The sequence below is a fragment of the Syngnathoides biaculeatus genome, chromosome 1, assembly GCF_019802595.1.
Source record: "Syngnathoides biaculeatus isolate LvHL_M chromosome 1, ASM1980259v1, whole genome shotgun sequence".
Classification (NCBI taxonomy): domain Eukaryota; kingdom Metazoa; phylum Chordata; class Actinopteri; order Syngnathiformes; family Syngnathidae; genus Syngnathoides; species Syngnathoides biaculeatus.
In genome coordinates, this window is record NC_084640.1 from 10962297 (window position 1) to 10980040 (window position 17744).

Below are 17744 nucleotides of genomic sequence, written 5' to 3' on the forward strand. Positions count from 1 at the left end.
CTTCTTTCTAATATTAACTATCGATCGGGCGGGATTGATCCCAACAGAAGCCTTATTAAAAGTGCATCGGGGAGTGAGCCGTTCATGCTGTGATGAAAAAGAAAGAATCAAAATTAGGAAGGGAGGGATGGAGAGAGGGGAGCAGCAAATACTTTGACATGTGAGCCAGCCAACCAGCAAAGGGGCAAAGTGTGGGATTTTTTTATTTTTATTTTTTCCTAGAGGTGAGAACAAAGAGGGAATTGACGGAAGAAAGTGAGCCTTGATGCGGAAAGGTGGAGGGGGGGGGGACACTAATTGGGCTTGTTGGCAGTTGGAAAAAGGGTCTTCATCTTTTCGAAGAGCACGGTTGTGGCAGATGTTGCTAATGTCTGTCTGCAGTGTGTGTTTAAAAAAAGAAAATGCCAAGGAGAAAAAAAGCTAAAGACAACATTTCGCTGTGTTTTTCTGTCATTAGGGACAGAGTACGCCGCACTTGAAATTTCTGTTTCTTTGTCGTTATTATTCTTGGGCTTGGCTTCGACTTGTCCAGGATTTGGCTTTCAAGGGGAAATCCGGGGCTTTTGCATGAAGAATGTATCCAATAGGTCATGTAATATGTACTCTATTTTGACAATGTGATGTTAAATGCTCTCTCATTTCATAGTGTTTTGAGAAGATTGTTATCGACAATTACGAATTTTCGCCAGTCACATCACTTACATGCGTGGATGTGACCTGTAAGGTAAAGGCTTGATTACATTGTGCCCAGCGCTGATTTCTTGGATTTATCCTCATCTGATGAAGGCCGTTAGCCGAGCTTCGGCTCCCGGCCCGCCGCCGGAGCTCAGTCGTCAGAATCCGCGTCATTCCCATCCGAAGAACCATCCGCGTCTGCTGACCCGGAGCTCCTCCATCTTCCCGATCAACCGATATTGCTATTTCTTCATCAGATGAGGATAAACCCGAGAAATCAGTGCTGGGCACAATGTAATCGAGCCATTGGTGCGGCACCTTACACGTCATGTGAGTCGCAAAAATGGCAGCACCCTTGAAAATTCGTTATTGTCTAAAAATCTTCTCAAAACACTATTAAATGAGAAATGGTTTAACATGAGATTGTCAAAATAGAGTACATATTACATGACCTATTTGATAGATTTTTCATGCAAACCACTGGATTTCCCCTTTAATATACGAAGCTAAAACTGAGGAAATAGATCCTGACCAATTATTTTAAAAAGTTTGTTTTTTACATTCTCTTTTATTAAGTTTTGCCAACAATACAGTAATATTTTTCCAAACAGAAAAAAAATGGGGTCAGGGGAGGTAGCTGGAATGGATTAACAGCATTTCAATTGATTTGAAATGAGCAAATAGAAGTACGAGTTTGTTCGTGGAGCAGTTTAAAGTTTCGAGTCAAGGTAGCACTGTATTGTCCGTTCATCACCCCGCTGACAGTGAGCATTATTACTTTTTTGAAGGCAGAAATGTTATCATATATGACAATGTATTCAACTCAGTCTGCGCTTGCAGGGTTTCTGCAACACGGCTCTGATAAAGCTGTCATGAGCATCCTATTAAAACGGGTCATCGCCATGTGGGAGACAAAACGGCTAGCTTGTAGCGTGTTTTGTCCACCGGACCACCTGGCTAATAATATTATTTATGTATTCCAGCTGCCGACACGGTCCCTGAAGCAAGTCTACAAACCTGAGCAGGCTGCTCACAGCTATCGCAGGTAATAGAAGTGACAAAAAAATGAGGATGTTTTCCATGCGCCGTCATTTATCTGAAGGCGAGATTTTCACATCTCTGTTTGTGTACAAAGAGATTCTGCGCGGGCCCGTTTTTGAAGTAATATGTACTGGTAAGCTACACTTTTGTGCTAATATATCCGTTTTAGTCACACGCTTCATGGCGAGTTCTGTTTAGTCGCGGTGTATCTCTGCATGCGAGACGGTGCAGGCAAGTGTTTTGTATGGGCTCCGGTGAGGCGCGGCAGCCTTGGGGGAGCGGACCCCACAATGCAGGTCAGGGCGGCTTTGTGATCTGAATGGAGAGCATTAATATTTCAACACGTGCTCCTGAGGGAAAGACTGTAAATGATTCATGATACTGACTGGGGGGGCTCTCTGGCCCAAAAAAAAAAAAAAAGCTGGATGTAAAGATTCACACGGTCCTCAAACTCGACGCCTGGGGGCCAGATCTGGCCCGCCACATGGTTTCATGTGGCCCGCAAAGGCAAATCACGTGTGTCAACTTCCATGATTCCTGTTCAAATCTGTTCCAAAATTTCAAGTTCTTATAATAAATAAATAGATAAATAAATAACATCTACAAATTGCAAGCATTGTTGTTTCCAAACACCAACAATTGTTGAAAAACCTATTGCCCTTGATTTCTAATTCCAAAACTAATTTCTTGTGTAAATATGCATGTATGCAAGCGAGCTCAAATGTGCTTGGATGAAGAACATACGTATGATTATTTTAGTTGTTGTCGTAGATTTTTCATGAGGTGAAAAAAAAATGTTTATTAAAGGGACATATGATTGAAATATAAGGCTGAGGGCTTGTGTACAGCTAGACTGGGTGAAGTTCCAGAGTCCCTTTCAAGTGATGGCTAGCGTGATATAATGTGTGTGCGCGTGTGTGTGTGTGTGTGTGTGTGTGTGTGTGGTGTGTGTGTGTGTGTGTGTGTGTGTGTGTGTGTGTGTTGTGTGTGTGTGTGTGTGTGTGTGTGTGTGTATAGGGTGGCACGGTGGATCAGCTGGAAAGCGCTGCCCTCACAGTTCTGAGGTCCCGGGTTCAATCCCAGACCCGCCTGTGTGGAGTTTGCACGTTATCCCCGGGCCGGTGTGGATTTTCTCCGGGCACTCCGGTTTCCTCCCACATCCCAAAAACATGCGACATTAATCGGACACTCTAAATTGCCCCAAGGAGATATTGTGAGTGTGGCTGTTTGTCTCCTTGTGCCCTGCGATTGGCTGGAAACCAGTTCAGGATGTACCTCGCCTCCTGGCTGTTGACAGCAGGGATAGGCGCCAGCACTCCCCTGCGACCCTTGTGAGGATAAGCAGCTGAGAAAATGGATGGATATGATGAGGCGATTAAAGATTTTTATAGTTTCAGTCTGAGGTGAACTGTAACTACAATGTGCCCCGTCGCAAAAATGAGTTTGACACCCCTGCTCTATGGGAATTCTGTTCCTTCTGCATTTTGTCTGCAAGGGTCATGTCTTCTTCATTCATTTCATGTGATTAGTTGTTTCTCCCCCCCCCCCCCCACCCCGTGTTCTCTCATTCCTTCCGGCCATTACGTTCAACTTTATAATGTAAGTCACTCCCAGGTAATAACTTCCAACTCGAATTAGATGAAATTAATGCTCGTGTCAAATTTCGCAGCGTGATATATGCACATGCTCGGGTTCACTTTGCCTTCATCAACGGCCTCTTGGCCAAGGAATTATATTTAGTCAGCGGGTGCTCAAAATGGACCCTGCGCAGATGAATGTGAGGCGGTAGAATTCATGCGATTCCTCTCAATCAATCAGCGTCCCCCGGGGACCGGTTGCCCGCAAATAGCAGGCCGCTTACAGACCAACAACCATTCACACGAACATTCAATTTGGAGTCCTTCCATGAACTTAACCTTCATGTTTTTGGAGTTGTGGGAGGACGCCGATGTAACCAAGATTTGAACCCATACTGTGAGGCAGACATGCTAACCACTATTCCACTATGTGCCATGTCTTCATGAAGCAGATACTTCTGAACCGAAATAAAAGCACTTCCTTATTGTATAACTATGCCGTACAATTTTTTTTTTTTTCCGGCAATTTGGCTTTATTTTGCTAAGTTCTAGAACTGCACCGCATCATACTGTCATTTCTCACACTGGCAAGCAAACAATGCGTCTTGATGATTAAATGCACAAGTCAGAGGATGAAAGCGTCTTGTCACCTGCATACAATTAATCTGCGCCGATGCATTTGACCACCACATTCAGCACGTGTAGCCTTTTGTTTTTATAAATAACAGGCGCCGCACGGCTCCTTAACCGCACCGCGGCTGTCTGTTTACACTGAGAGCGATGGATGGGGGGGGGTGGAGGAGGATAAGAGAAGAGATGCATGGACAGACACGGGTGAAGTGCCAGAAGTCATTCCTGATGGTGACCGATTGGGGGGGGGGGGTGGAGTAAGCCGCCAAGATGGATGGAGAAAGGGGGGCCGTGCAGAAGTCAATCAGTGCTCAGCAGAAATGATGAGCACCAAGCGAGCCTCGATTCCAAAATGGAGAGATTGATGGCGGTAGAGCGGAATAATTACCGTTTTGCCAAAAATTACCCACTTAGTTACTGTTGCTAAGGCTGATGGCTTTTTGAATCGAATATGGCACGTTCATTGTATGTGCAGCACTTTTCTTGAAAGGAATAAAGTTGACTTGTTCCAGATCCATCCTCATACGCAGTACAAAAATTTGTGATATAGACAGACCATAAAAAAAACTTTTTGGGGATAGCATTACCTCTCCTACATGCTTTAACCTCATTAAAACTTTTAAAGTTACTAAAGAAAAACTGAAAAACAGACTTTTGAAAATACTCCTCAGTTTCTGCTCACTCTCGCTGTCAAGACGTCGTGTAACATCACTTTCAAGAAACCAAAAGAAGGAGCAAAGTGTACTTACTTGTACTTCAAGTTGTAGCTAACCGTTTGTAGCTAGCTGTGAAAGTAACACACAAAGCACATTTGTAATATAATTACATATGTTGAAAGTCTGCTAACTTAATGCTAACATATAATGGGCAAGCAGTCCAGGGTGTAGCCTGGTTTTTGTCCAAAGTCCAAGTGTGGTTGTCTTCCACAAGTACTGCAGAAAACCGCCACAAGCGCTTAAGAGCGTTTGCCAGCCGCGCGGCTTCCGCAGCAATTCTCCCCCAACCTTCCCCTAGCGTGACGTGCGGGTGTCAAAATGTGCTCTTGATGCCACTCGTACATCTAAGGAATGTCAACCAGGAAAGATATGTCACCTCCCACGCGCGTCTTTTATTTTTGTTTTGTTTGTGTTCACGGATAAACATTGTGATTCAGCGAGCGGCTATTCTCGTCTCCGCATTCCATTCCACGGGCTTCAATTTGGCACTGTCGTCGGCGCCGCATCTCTTAAAATTAGCCCGCTCGCTGGAAAATGCATGGATCTCCTGCCGGCGCCGCAGAGTTTCCCATCTTACCGTTTGCGTTGCTCTTTATGCGCTAGAAACATGCTTTTCCAGTATATTGCTCACACAAAGGGTTTAATATTATGCAATTTTGAATGTACTCCGTGGAGATACTCATCCTTACCCAAAAATGATGTATTGTTCTGTATTTCTGCAAATTAGAGGAGGAAGCTGCATGGGTCTGGCCATTATTTTTACATATTTTTTAATTGAATCTATAAATGGCAATGTCTGTGAAGTGGAACTAGAAACAAATAAAAACCAAACACAAAGATGAGCGGAGGGTGGAGATGTCGGGAGTGCGAACACGAGAAGACAGCAGGATTGGATTTTCTGCAATTTTTTTCCCCACTATATTTCCTCCGCTCGCCAGGATTAAGTTTTGATTTCCTAACTTTTTTTTTTTCCGTTCCTTCTTCTTTAACTTTTGTAGATTCTTTCTGAGAAGCCTCTCATCAGTTTGGCCATTAAAATAATATGGTTCAGCAACTAATAAGGTCTGTTCTTTTCCCCTATTTCCTGACACCAGTGGGAGGCCAGTTCCAACATTTAATTTTAACGGACTTGTACTTGCTCAATTCCCACCTCTTGTTAGCAGATAATAAATTATTTGATATAGAACCACTTGTGAATTCCACATGTCCAAATACAGCCTTGCAATACATCATAATAATGAATCATATCTTTTGTCGATTAAACAGAATAAAAATGAGTTTTTTAGGGTGTTTGAAGGAATGTTCCAACTCTGTGTGGATGATGAAGAGGCTGTCGCATGAGTTCAAAATTTCTTCCCTAAATGCATTTTGTCTTTGCATGTTTTTCCGCTCAGATAGTCCATCCAAAGTCAGAATTCTACAGTGTCGGTGCTATTTTATTTAGACTAGCAACATGGAAAATAGGATTTAAAAAAAAAAAAAATCTCCCTCAAAAATAACATCAAGCTGTTTATCACTCCCAGCTGAGGCTTGTCGTCGTAGGTGATGCTGTAATATAGCCTATCCCTTTCAGCAATGGATATTTAAAAATAAACGGTGACGACACATACACAAAGTAAATATAATAATACTCACAAGCACATATTCTTTATCCTCAGCAAAGAATAATTAATATTACTGCGTCTTGCTGAACTGCTGAGACCAATGTACAGTACATCCATATGTGTGCATCATGGATAGGTTTCAGTTGACGTCACCGCAGTCCCAGGATTCCCTTTTTCTCACGACATCATCACTCTTAGACCAATCGGATAAATTAACGATAGAAAAAAAACTTCCCGCTTCGCCCATCACCTGTGTTCTCTGACCTCTATGACACACAAGATGACGGCCGTCGCAAGGCATGACGGGTAATTGGAAACCTATCAATGCTGCCCACAGGTGAGAGAAAGAGCAGCACAATAACCATTGAAATAAAACTATGTAATTCTTGACATTCTAAAGTATAAAATCATGCGATGACTATGTGCATTCTTCTTCTTCTAAAGTATGTAATTATGTCATGGCCATGTGTTTTGTAATGTGTAATGTTTTAGACCGCTTAGTTAAAAACAACTTACAATTTTTTTTTTGTGTGTGTGGTGGGTGGAACGGATGAAAGACAATTCCATTCATTTCAATGGGGAAAGATGATTTGCGATTTTGAGTTGCTCGCTTGTTTATGAAAACAAATCTAACTGAAAGCACCACCATGGATTCATTTCATCCTTACGTTCCATTTCGGTGCCAATTTTTTTTTTTTTTTCCCAAAAATAGCGACATTCCTTGTTGGCGCCATGAGTCATCCTGCTTCTGAACATTTTTGAAAAGCATATTTTTTTGAGCTTCCTTCCACAAACTACTGGTTGACTTTGAAAATGTTCTTTTTTTTTATAGCAAATCCATCTGGACGCACATTATTGTCCCACAGGCCCACACTGGAATGATGCTGAATACACAATGGTGTTATTTTCGCTGTGTTTAATGGTGTGAATATCACTGAGGAATGTAATGAGAGGCTGATTGATACACCATCAGCCGGGGGGGGGGGGGGGGGGGCAACTGCACTGCGTATGTGTGTGTACCTTAAAGTTCCCATTAAAAAAAAAAACCACCACGTAAGTCATGTGCAAATGAAAATGACACCTCTTGTCAACAGATTGCACCGTCATGAGTGCGACTTCCTCAGCAAAGTGACATATTTGCATATGCAGTGACGGCTGGGTTGTTTTCAAAGTTAACACCCACGTTTTGTTCAGATCTCACTCCCAAATAAAGGGGTCTCGGCGTTAAAGTTTTGCGCCTACGGGCTCTTTTGAGGCTTCAGCCTGCCGAGGTGATTAATGGCTTTCTATGAATAGAACGCGCCGTTAAAACCTTTGATCGATGCTTTGACGATTGCCAGGCATCCCGGCATATACATCACACCGGCTTTTTGTTCTCTTTTTCACGAAACTCAAAGGCAGAGACAGAGGGTGAGAGTACAAGGTGAGTGAAGTGAACAAAGCCGAGTTTCTACCACTTCCAATAATCAGTCGCCGTTGACAGTCTTAGGACATTTGAGATGTGAAAAGCTAATAATCAGGAAGCTCTGTCACGCACATTCCGCTAAAACTGCCGTTAGACGGAGAGACTTTATTTCTCCTCCTGTGCCTTTTACATAGAAGCCAGTGAAGTAGGACATTGCCACAACTGTGTATCCTGCAATCAGACGCTTAGATCCCTGATGTTTAAAAAAAAATGCAGCAACAACAGCTTCCGACGCAGCAGGTACGCGACTTCTTACTCTTGTTCCGGCAATAAAACAGTCCGATACGCAAGTTCACCATCTGTTATCCTGCAACGAGGTTATCCCCTTGTCAAGTTCCCGTTCGTGTGTCACGTTGTGTTTGTGAACGTCGGTGAGCGTCGTCTTCTTGTTGCGCGCCTGCTTTGTGTCTGTCAGTCGGCTGGTTTGTAGCTGCACCTGAAATGGAAAGTAAGGTTCGTATTGCTTTTGTCTGGTTTTGCTAGTTTTTGTGTTTCAAGTACGGGTATTATCCTTCAAAGTGCCAGTAATTTGTGTTCACTTTGGCCGTTTTTACTGTCTGGATTAACCATTTTGTTTGTTTTTGTTCACTCCCAATCTCCATGCCCCTTGATTATAGGACATTTTTTAATTAGTGTCCTGATTTTGCTTTGTGATCCTCGTCATTGCTTAAAGTCAAACCAGATGCGCTGTAGGCAGAACATTGCAAGGAGGACTTGAAACCCGCCTCTTCCGTGTCCATGCTGCTCATCAAGAACCCAAATTTCTGATGCAGAGGGAAATAATTCAATTTCTTCAGTCCACATTCAAGGAATTACAGGTGTGTCCCACCTGTTACTGCTGAAATATCACCTCAAAAGGTGGAACGTTGTTGGTATTAAAGGGGAACCACCTGCTGTGTCATGTATCAAAAGTAAGCATGATCAATAGCATTATTGCAGCTTTTTGGTTTGGAATTTGATTTTAAGTTCAGGTGTACCTAATGACGTGGTAAGTTATGTGAATCTCCTTTTCACGCTGCGAGGTAACTCTTACAATATAAATATATATAATTTACCTGACAGAGCCCGAGAAAAACTTCTCGGCACCTGTGTTTCATGCTTCGACAAAGCTGCGTGTCGCAAATGGGAAACGCAGCCAGCAGGTGTCCGCCTTGACGCAGTCTTAATAATAGAACCGCTTAAACGTCCATCACCTCGCAACGTGTGCGGCGCAATTATTTTCACGGCTTTCATTAAAAGCATCATTAGTCAAAGGTACCGAAAGCTGCAGGTTGTCGACGTCATTGCCGTTGGCGCTCAAAGTGCTCTGATATAGGAAGCTGGCTTGCAGGAAATTGCAATCATTTTGCAACTCAAACGAAGAAGAATTAACTGAGTGCACTTTCCACTTAGCAGTCTGTTGAATCATTTAAATACCAAGTTACTATCGTTGTCTTGACGTCACGACTCATGTTGACACTGATGAATAGCAGCAGTGGAGTGTACTGAGCCTGTGAAGTTAGCTCTAGGTAGGAGTTCTAGGTACCAGTCTCCGTCTCCTAAGTTTGCCTATTTTTGGTGCTGGTTGCTAAGCGACCAAAGTGCTTGAAAGAATGGATTTGTCACTGTTAGAACTGAAAGTCCTTGCTTTGCTTCTAAAATGCAGGAGAAAGAGATGGGAAGCAAGTAAATGAGGGAATGTGTTCCTCCAGTTTTAATGATTTGGGTCAGTTTAGGGTTGTTCATGAGGTGGAGCTGATGAAGACCACTTCAGGGTGTAATTTAGGTGGACCAGGGAGCAGTTTAAGAGCCTGTTGGAGCTTTGTAGCTGGCTGTTGTCCCTCTATAACGACTTTTCCAGCACTTCTCCTACATGCACAAGGATGTTGTCACAGCGTGCCTCCGTGGCACAACGCTGTGCCATTGCAGCCGTGCAGCACATACACATTGAATGGGTTGGTTGACGCCGCTGCGCTGTGCTCAGTGCAGTGTGAAAGGGCCTGACCATGGATAAACACTGTGCAAAATGGATGGATGAATATGTTAATATATTACCAATAACATTTTATTGTTACATGCATCTACATTGCACATTGATAGACTATGTCTTCACAGTAGAATCCATTTCCGGCCCCACTGGAAACGTTATTTCCACTCCATTGAAGAGAAGCACTTTTTTTTTTTAATACAGAGACAAGATTGGACATTTTGATTGGCAACGGGAATGTACAAAATGGCAGCGGCACGGTTAAAGTACGATTGTAGCAAAGTACAACTGGGGAAATCAAAATGATCGGGCGACCACAGGCATGGGCGGCCTCAACGTGCCGCCTCTGCGAGGAGCACGACGCATTCAATCACGCCGGATAGAGACTGAGGAAGTGGAACTCGAGACCGTCCTTGGCTGTCAGGGAATCTCAGCACACAATTAGGAAGACGCTCCCATTGCGCCAATGTGTAGGAGGAAGGAGGTGAAGTGATATCAACCTGCTAAAACTACTGTAATGAAGAACAAACGAGATTCATTTCTTAAATTTCTGTCAAATTATAACTTCTTCCCACTGTCATTCACACCGAGAGACATTTTGATCTTCAATTAACTTTAATATGAATGGGAAGTTCTTCCAACTGGGATTCAGACCCAAATTTCCTGACTATGAGAGGCAGATGCACCAGACACTACTTATCATAATCAGTGTGACTTACAACACGGCTTCATAATTTGTTTTTGTGAACTCAAAAAATATAAAATTTAGAAAGAGATGATAATGAATGCTTAATATCTTAATATAGTGACGAAATGATTTGTTCCAACATAAATTACTTTACTTATTTGTTTCCGTTATTTTATTAAAAAGCAAAAATAATTAAATATAATACCTAATGAAATTCTTTCTCTATGATAATTTTGAATATACTCAATATACTATATTTTATGAGCCACAGACAAAAATAATAATTTAGGGGGATTCGGTGTAAGTACAGTATACTTTCGGATTGATATTTTATTTGACACTTTTTCAATATCCTCAATGTTTTCATATTTTTGGCATTGTATTTTATTAGAAAAAAATGCAATTTAATTTTGCAGTAGGCTACAGAACATATTTTATTTTATTTTATTTTATTTGCACTCGGTCAGGATTCAATTACTGCGAGACATCTCCTTTGTGTTGCAGCTCTGCTCTGAATCATAAAGTCAGTGAAGCAGGACAGCATCACTTTATTTGCCCCCCCCCTCCTCCAAACCCACTTCTTCTTTACTGTGTCCAAAGGGGATCATCGTTCTTTCTTAAATATTTTGTCTCTCGCTCTTCATCTTTTTCTCTTTTCATCCCACTGTTCCACCACCATCATTACACACACACACACACAGATGTGCGAACCTCCAGTGTTCTTTTGCACAAGCAGCACAGAGCATGAATTTTACATTAGTCGCTTTTGGGCAAGGGGGTGTGAAAATAAAATGAAAAAAAAAAAAAAACCTCTTACTGACCACTGTAACGTCAGCAGCCATCACACGCGCATATACAATACACGGACATGCCCACATCACCACACACGAGCCACAAGTCTGCAGGGGCACAAACAGAAAGCAGCAAGTCATCAATCTCATTTTTAGATGAATACTGATCAAAACACGCCCGCAATGACTGACATCAAAGCTCCTCTCTGATGTTTTATTGATCATAAAAATCTTATTAACTATTTTTCCAACATTATTTATTTCGGTGGGGACTCCTGAGCGCGAAAATGGAGCCGTGGCTCGTCTGACATATTGAAAGGAGGAGAATCCATGACCCCGTAAAGCCAACGTAAAGACTGCTCAATAAACAAACGTCCCTCCGAGGCACAAAGCCGGAGAGCTGTGGAGCGTCGACGGAGGATCATCAATTTGACATGAATATTATGTCACTTAAAGACATGATTCATTCGCTTTATGTTGAACATGTCCAACATCACAGCGCTGTTCAGAACCGGCTGAGTTCAGATGAAAATTTCAGTACGTCCTTGTGATTTTTACTTTGACTTAAAGAAGCAAATATATATATATTTTTTAAATCCTGGTTATATCTTTTTTTTACATAATGTAGGTGCACTAGGAATAAATTTCTTTCCTCTAGCATACAATCTACGTACAGAGTCAATGACAGTGTTGCCTTGAAACACAAATTCCGTGACCACACTCGTATCTCAAAGCATCTTTCCCCATTGAAATGAATGGAAATGCCATGATTCTGTTCCAACCTCCCACAAAAAAATGTTCAAGATGTTTTTAATAATGATAGTAATCTATAATCTACATCATCTGGAATTTATCACCCCACCACTCTTCTTTCGGATCTCATATCTTGCTGTCCCTGACGCAGAAGCGAGTGAGTTTACGCAATCCATAACCCGGTGGGACAAGGATATCATGAGCATCAACCTTGACACAGCGGGCCTTGACTCTTTCTCAGTGTGGAGAAACTCGCGAATTGCAGGAATCCAAAGAGGCACCCACTCTTTCGATTCCCCTACCGTGCAAATGCGATATTAATGGAGGGTAAACATGGGCGTACAGCTCACAGTCAGACACAGTCCGACCGCTATCGTCCGCGGCATATTTATGAAGATAAGTAGCTTTCCAATAAACAGTCTCCGCCTGTCATCCTTCGCCATGTCTTTAGATCTTCCTCAATATTACACCTGTCCTTCACGCTTTTTATCACTCTGTCTGTTCTTTTTTTATGCTTGTCTGCGTTTGACAAAAAGGCATCCTCATAGGGAAGGTCTTACTTTTTTTTTTTTCCACATAGACGTGATTGGTTTTGTCGTCCATACGTTGCTGATGCTAGACATCCGTGCATCCTTTTAAACATAGCCTAATTCCCCCATCCGTCTGGAAAGTGATTACTTCCTGACTGCGTATTTTTTTTTTCAAGCCAATGTCTGACAGGCCCTAGCATACACACACACACACACACAAAACTCCAGAGGCTCACTTCTCTGCACCCCCGTAATAGTTTTCCACACCGCAATCTATCCGCTGCCCGTCAAGTCAATTGAGTGTATTATATTTGTAATTGGAGGCTATTGATTGACAGGCTTGTAAGTGGTGGGACCAAAAAAAAAAAATGTTTGCACGAAAAAAGATTTGGAAATCGCAATCCAGCCACGTATTGCAGTTTGAATTGCGCTGTGTGTGCTCCGTTGCTCAAATGGAAGTTGAGGAGTAGAATTTGCTCAAGGTTATTTGATCAGCGAGGGATGTATTTTAGCATATCACAGAATAAGATGGCGCTAATCAGTAGTCGTGGTTGGCAGTCTGGAATTTCTTGGTGAGCGAGTCACGCCGTGTGGGTGCGGGTGTGTTTGCGTGTTTTCATAAAAATGTCATAACTTTATGCGGAACGTATCCGACGCCGTTTCTTCTGCTACCGCCATTAATCAAAATCTGTCATTTTCAGATGTCAGTGCGTTGGTGTGCGCGCGGACCTTTCGGTTTGAATTAGCGCCTCCATGTCATGTTGTTAATGAAGCAAGCTTTATTGCTTGCTACCTTTTCAATGCATGTTGCCACCTTTTTTTTTTAACCTGAAGTAGGAACACATGATGGTGAAATTGAAATTAATGTTGAAAAATATGCCTTCAAAGAGGTGACATGCAGTCAGGTTCATGCTTGGTGAGCCACTAAAACTAGGAGACAGATCTACACAATTATGAGACAATAAATAGTTTGACTATTTCTCTCATTTTGAGAACAAATCTCTTTATTTTTTTGATTTTTTTTTTTTTTTTGTTGCATTTTAGTCCATCTGTTTGAATAAGAGCACTAAGGTGTATGCTGTTGCTGTTTTATGAGAGTGTAATGATTTTTAAATTTACACTGGAGATTCATTTCAGTTTGTTGAGTAAAACCATCCCTGAAAAAGGTGAATTTTGACGCCGCTTTTTTATTGCATTATAAATTATCTCGATAAAGTGGTGTATGTACCCGTGTGTGTATGTGTGTCCACCTCACAGCCTCAATTTTCTTCATTTTTTATTCCGAAAGTTATCTTGGGGGTCACATTGCAAGAATCATAGAAGGTGAAAGATTTTGCTGCGAGCCGTCGCCACAGTAACGAGGTCACGCGGAAGTCAAAGGTGACAAGCCGGGGCCTTTCAGCATCTTTAGCGGCGGGGCTAAATTATCCCGCGCTCCCCCGTGAACGTGACCCGGCTCGCCCTGGCCCCCAATCGATTCCGCCCACTCATTGCCTGACACCTGGCCCGGTGTCAAACTTAAAGCCTGGGGGCCACATCCGGCCCGCCACATCATTTTATGTGGCCTGCGAAAAGTAAATGATCTGTCTCGACTTTTTTGCTTCTTTCTAAAAGCTGTACCAAGTTTTCAAATGTTCCCATTTAATGAAGAATAACATATTGAAGGCACTTTTTGTAACCCAAATCCTTTTTCCAGTAATTTGACCAATACTAAACACGAGCACAATTGCGAACGACCACTTTAGCCGTCCATCACGCTATCGCATTGTGCAAGCCTTTCCTGCTTAAACTGTCTTTTGGTCTTTGGGAGGTTGCTGGCGGATCTGTTCACAAAAGAGGCGGAGAAACACTCACCGCTATAATTCAGCCGGTAAATGAGATCTCCCAGGGTGGAAATAATCCCTCAAGTTGAACTGTGTCTTTGCTCCTGAAGAGCGGGGGAAAAAAAGACACTTTGTGCTAAGCCATCAGGATGTAAAGTAGTCGATAAGTAATGCTGGAAACATTAACTCTTCCTCGATAAGATTTGATTGTGTCCTTTCTGGACTGATGTAGGATCAGATAAGGCTTTTCACAGGACCAAAGCTGACCCTCCTGATTCCTTACAAAGGTTTGACTGCTGCATCATGAATCTGGTCCACTTAAAATGTGTGGTTGGTTTGCTTGGTGCGCTGTTTGCAGAACATTTGAAAACAAAGAAAAACTCAGAGGAACGGTTACAAAAAGGCACAAATGATTAAACCCACGAATTCTCATTATACACAAGGTGCTCAAAGTCAATGTTGGGATATAATCTTCAGGCCTATGCTAGCAAACGAGAAAAAAATGTCAGGAAAAGCCTACAAGAACTGCTTGAATTTGGGGCCCATCAGAGGAAGGTTTAGAAAAGGAATCAACAAGATTCTCAATTGTCTGTAGAGGTAAATGCTTGCCAAATGTGTGTGATAAAGTAATTATTGACTATTCTCACGGAGTAGGTGTGTAATCATACCACAGTCCTTTTTGCCCCGGAAGTACAAGTGCGCGTGCACACACACACACACACCTCTGGAAAGTCATTCCGTTGTTTTGTCCATTGAGCGATTTTAAAAAAAAAAAAATTAGATTGCTCAATCATTTTTGTCTTCTGTTTGTTTGGAAGACAATCTACTGTAACACGTTTTTTTTTTGTATGTGTGTGGGTGTGAGAATGAGTGACAAGAGAGAGAGCCAGAAAACAATGACCCCCCCCCCCCCCACACACACACACACACACACACACCCGACCGTCCAGCGCTTGCCTTTGAAAAGAAATTCACGGCTGAGCAGACTTGAGTTCATTTTTCTGCGAATGTGTGGTGTTGTTTTGATTGGCCATCACACCGGACCGTTGCTGCCAAATCCAAATAGAATCACAACTGACCCCGCAGAAGCCAAAATAGTTTGTTGTTGTTGTTGTTGTTTGTTGTTGTTGTTACTACAATGACATCAGAAAGACATTTCCACTGCCTTTTCATCCACAATCGGTACATTTCATAATTTTATGTTAATAATTTCATGTTTAGGCCAGCACGGTGGACAGCTGGAAAGCGTTGGCCTCACAGTTCTTGGGACCCGGGTTCGATCCCGGCCCCGCCTGTGTGGAGTTTGCACGTTCTCCTCCCCTTGCATGCATGGGTTTTCTCCGGGCACTCCGGTTTCCTCCCACATCCCAAAAACATGCAACATTAATTGGACACTCTAAATTGCCCCTAGGTTTGATTATGATTGCGGCCGATTGGCTGGCAACCAGTTCAGGGTTTTCCCCGCCTCCTGCCCGTTGACAGATGGGATAGGCTCCAGCACTCCCACAACCCTCGTGAGGATAACCGGCAAAGAAAATGGATGGATGGATGGATGGATTTTTATATTTATTTGTATTATTTGCATATATCATATACCTGTTTGTGATGTATATTCCAAATAGTTAACTATACATTTATCCATACGACCATGTACAGCGGCATACACCCTGGACTGGTTGCAGGTCACTTGCAGCTCTGATTATAAATTGATTTTTGTCATTCTTTTTATTGACTTGTGTATAGGTTTTGTTTCTACGTATCGGTTAATTGCAATGTGATATTCACGAGTAACATCTTTTCACATCATCTCATATTGTACACATGTAAGACTTTTCCTTTGCCCTACTTCTCATCACATTCAGAATTTTCCGGCTTTGCCGTCACAATAACAACTTGAGCTGTTCTCCCGGCGTCGAGCGGACCCCTTTTTTTTTCCTGTGGCAGATACAAAATGTTTTATTAAAGCCCATCTGTTTGGAAAATGACACATTTCGTGGTGGAAAAAAAATTAAAAACGGAACTAAAGATAGATGAAAAATAACAACGAAGGAGGCTGACGAGAAGTTCCCGAACGTATTCTTTGCAGGTTGCCGCAGAAATGGCCTGCGCTCGCGAGTCGGATCATTCACCTTGATATTTGACATGACTGGCGCATATTTGCTGCGAGGCTTGGCGGATTTTTGAGATGCAATCTGCTTGTCTGTCTCAAAAAGGGAATGTGCCCCAGTTGCAGTGAAAAACCAGGAAAAAGATCTCGGGCGGATATGCGATGGCACGGCAGATACGGCGGATGGAAGATGAAACGCCGCTCAAAAATCTTTCAAAAAGTTTGCGTACGAGAAGGAAAAAAAAAAATAACAGCTTGAAAACGGCAGCTGGCTTGTTGCTGAAAGGATAAATTAACCACAAGTTAATTTATTTTTATGCAAAAAAATAAAAACAAAAACATTCCGCAAATGCACGGCTGAGCCGGGCGCCCGAGTCTCGGTGTGACACTTTTGCGTCCCACTTTCCGGAAGGCACCAGATGTTTGGCGGCTCGGCACCAGAGGGAATTGGCGAGGAACAAGATCAAACCTGGGAGCTGTCAATTATTTGCATAGAACTTTTTTTTTCTTCTTCTTCTGAGGAACTGATCCATCTGTCAAAAAAAAAAAAAAAAAAAGTCAAACATGTAACACGCCCTTACTGTATGTCAGAGAGTAGTTAACATTTCAAAAGTATTTGTTTCCCTCTGGATGTGATTGCTGCTGTTTCTAAGGGAGTTTACATACAGACGTGGAATTTCGGGATTGGCATGGGGGCGATTTTGCTCGAGCCCCAAAGAAGTTTTACAGTTTATCCTCATTGCGAAGAGCTACGTCTGTGGTGGTATCTGGCAGAAAGACGAATTACAGTGGCACTTCAATTCACGGGTGGCCCAAATAATACATTTTTTGACGTACGAGCTCACATTTGAAGTTATTTTTTTTTTTTTGCTTTGCGTTATGAGCGACAATTTGAGTTGCAAGTGCTTGGATGTAGGCAACGAAATTCATCAGCGCTTTGGCAGACGATGAACATTATTCAGTAATGAGGTTCATTGCTAGCTTTAAACTGTTAATTCCGACTCCCAGTTTAAATTTGTCAAATATAAAACAATTATCTTGTTTATTTAATCTAACTTTCTCTAAAGACGGTCTAATAACTTTATGCTAACATACTGTATAATGGATGATACCATAAAGCTAATGAAACTGGCATAGATATTGCGGTCGGTACAAACTTCTAAAAAACTATGTTTACATTTATTACATTTATACGGTAGCTACAAATGAAGACAGATAGTATAAGAATACTCAAACGTATATATTCTTAATACTCGGCATAAAACTGACATTTACTCAGCTTGTGACTGTCCTATGTTTCATCGTCAAATGCAAGCATAGTATTTACAATCTTTTTTGTTGTATTATCTTTGTGTATTTTATATAAAGTAAAATACTC

The 17744-nt window shown here is 42.1% G+C and overlaps 1 long non-coding RNA gene across 2 annotated transcripts in view; it reads left to right on the forward strand.

Moving 5' to 3' along the window:
- LOC133498655 (uncharacterized) overlaps positions 1-17744 on the forward strand; it is a 124786-nt gene that overhangs the window by 104116 nt on the left and 2926 nt on the right. The window contains exons 3-4 of one of the 2 annotated variants that reach the window (XR_009794415.1): positions 1659-1720; positions 2734-3112. This is a non-coding gene — a long non-coding RNA (uncharacterized LOC133498655). Of the gene's footprint in view, positions 1-1658; positions 1721-2733; positions 3113-17744 lie in introns of those variants that run through there. The other variant, XR_009794399.1, reaches the window with a different exon arrangement.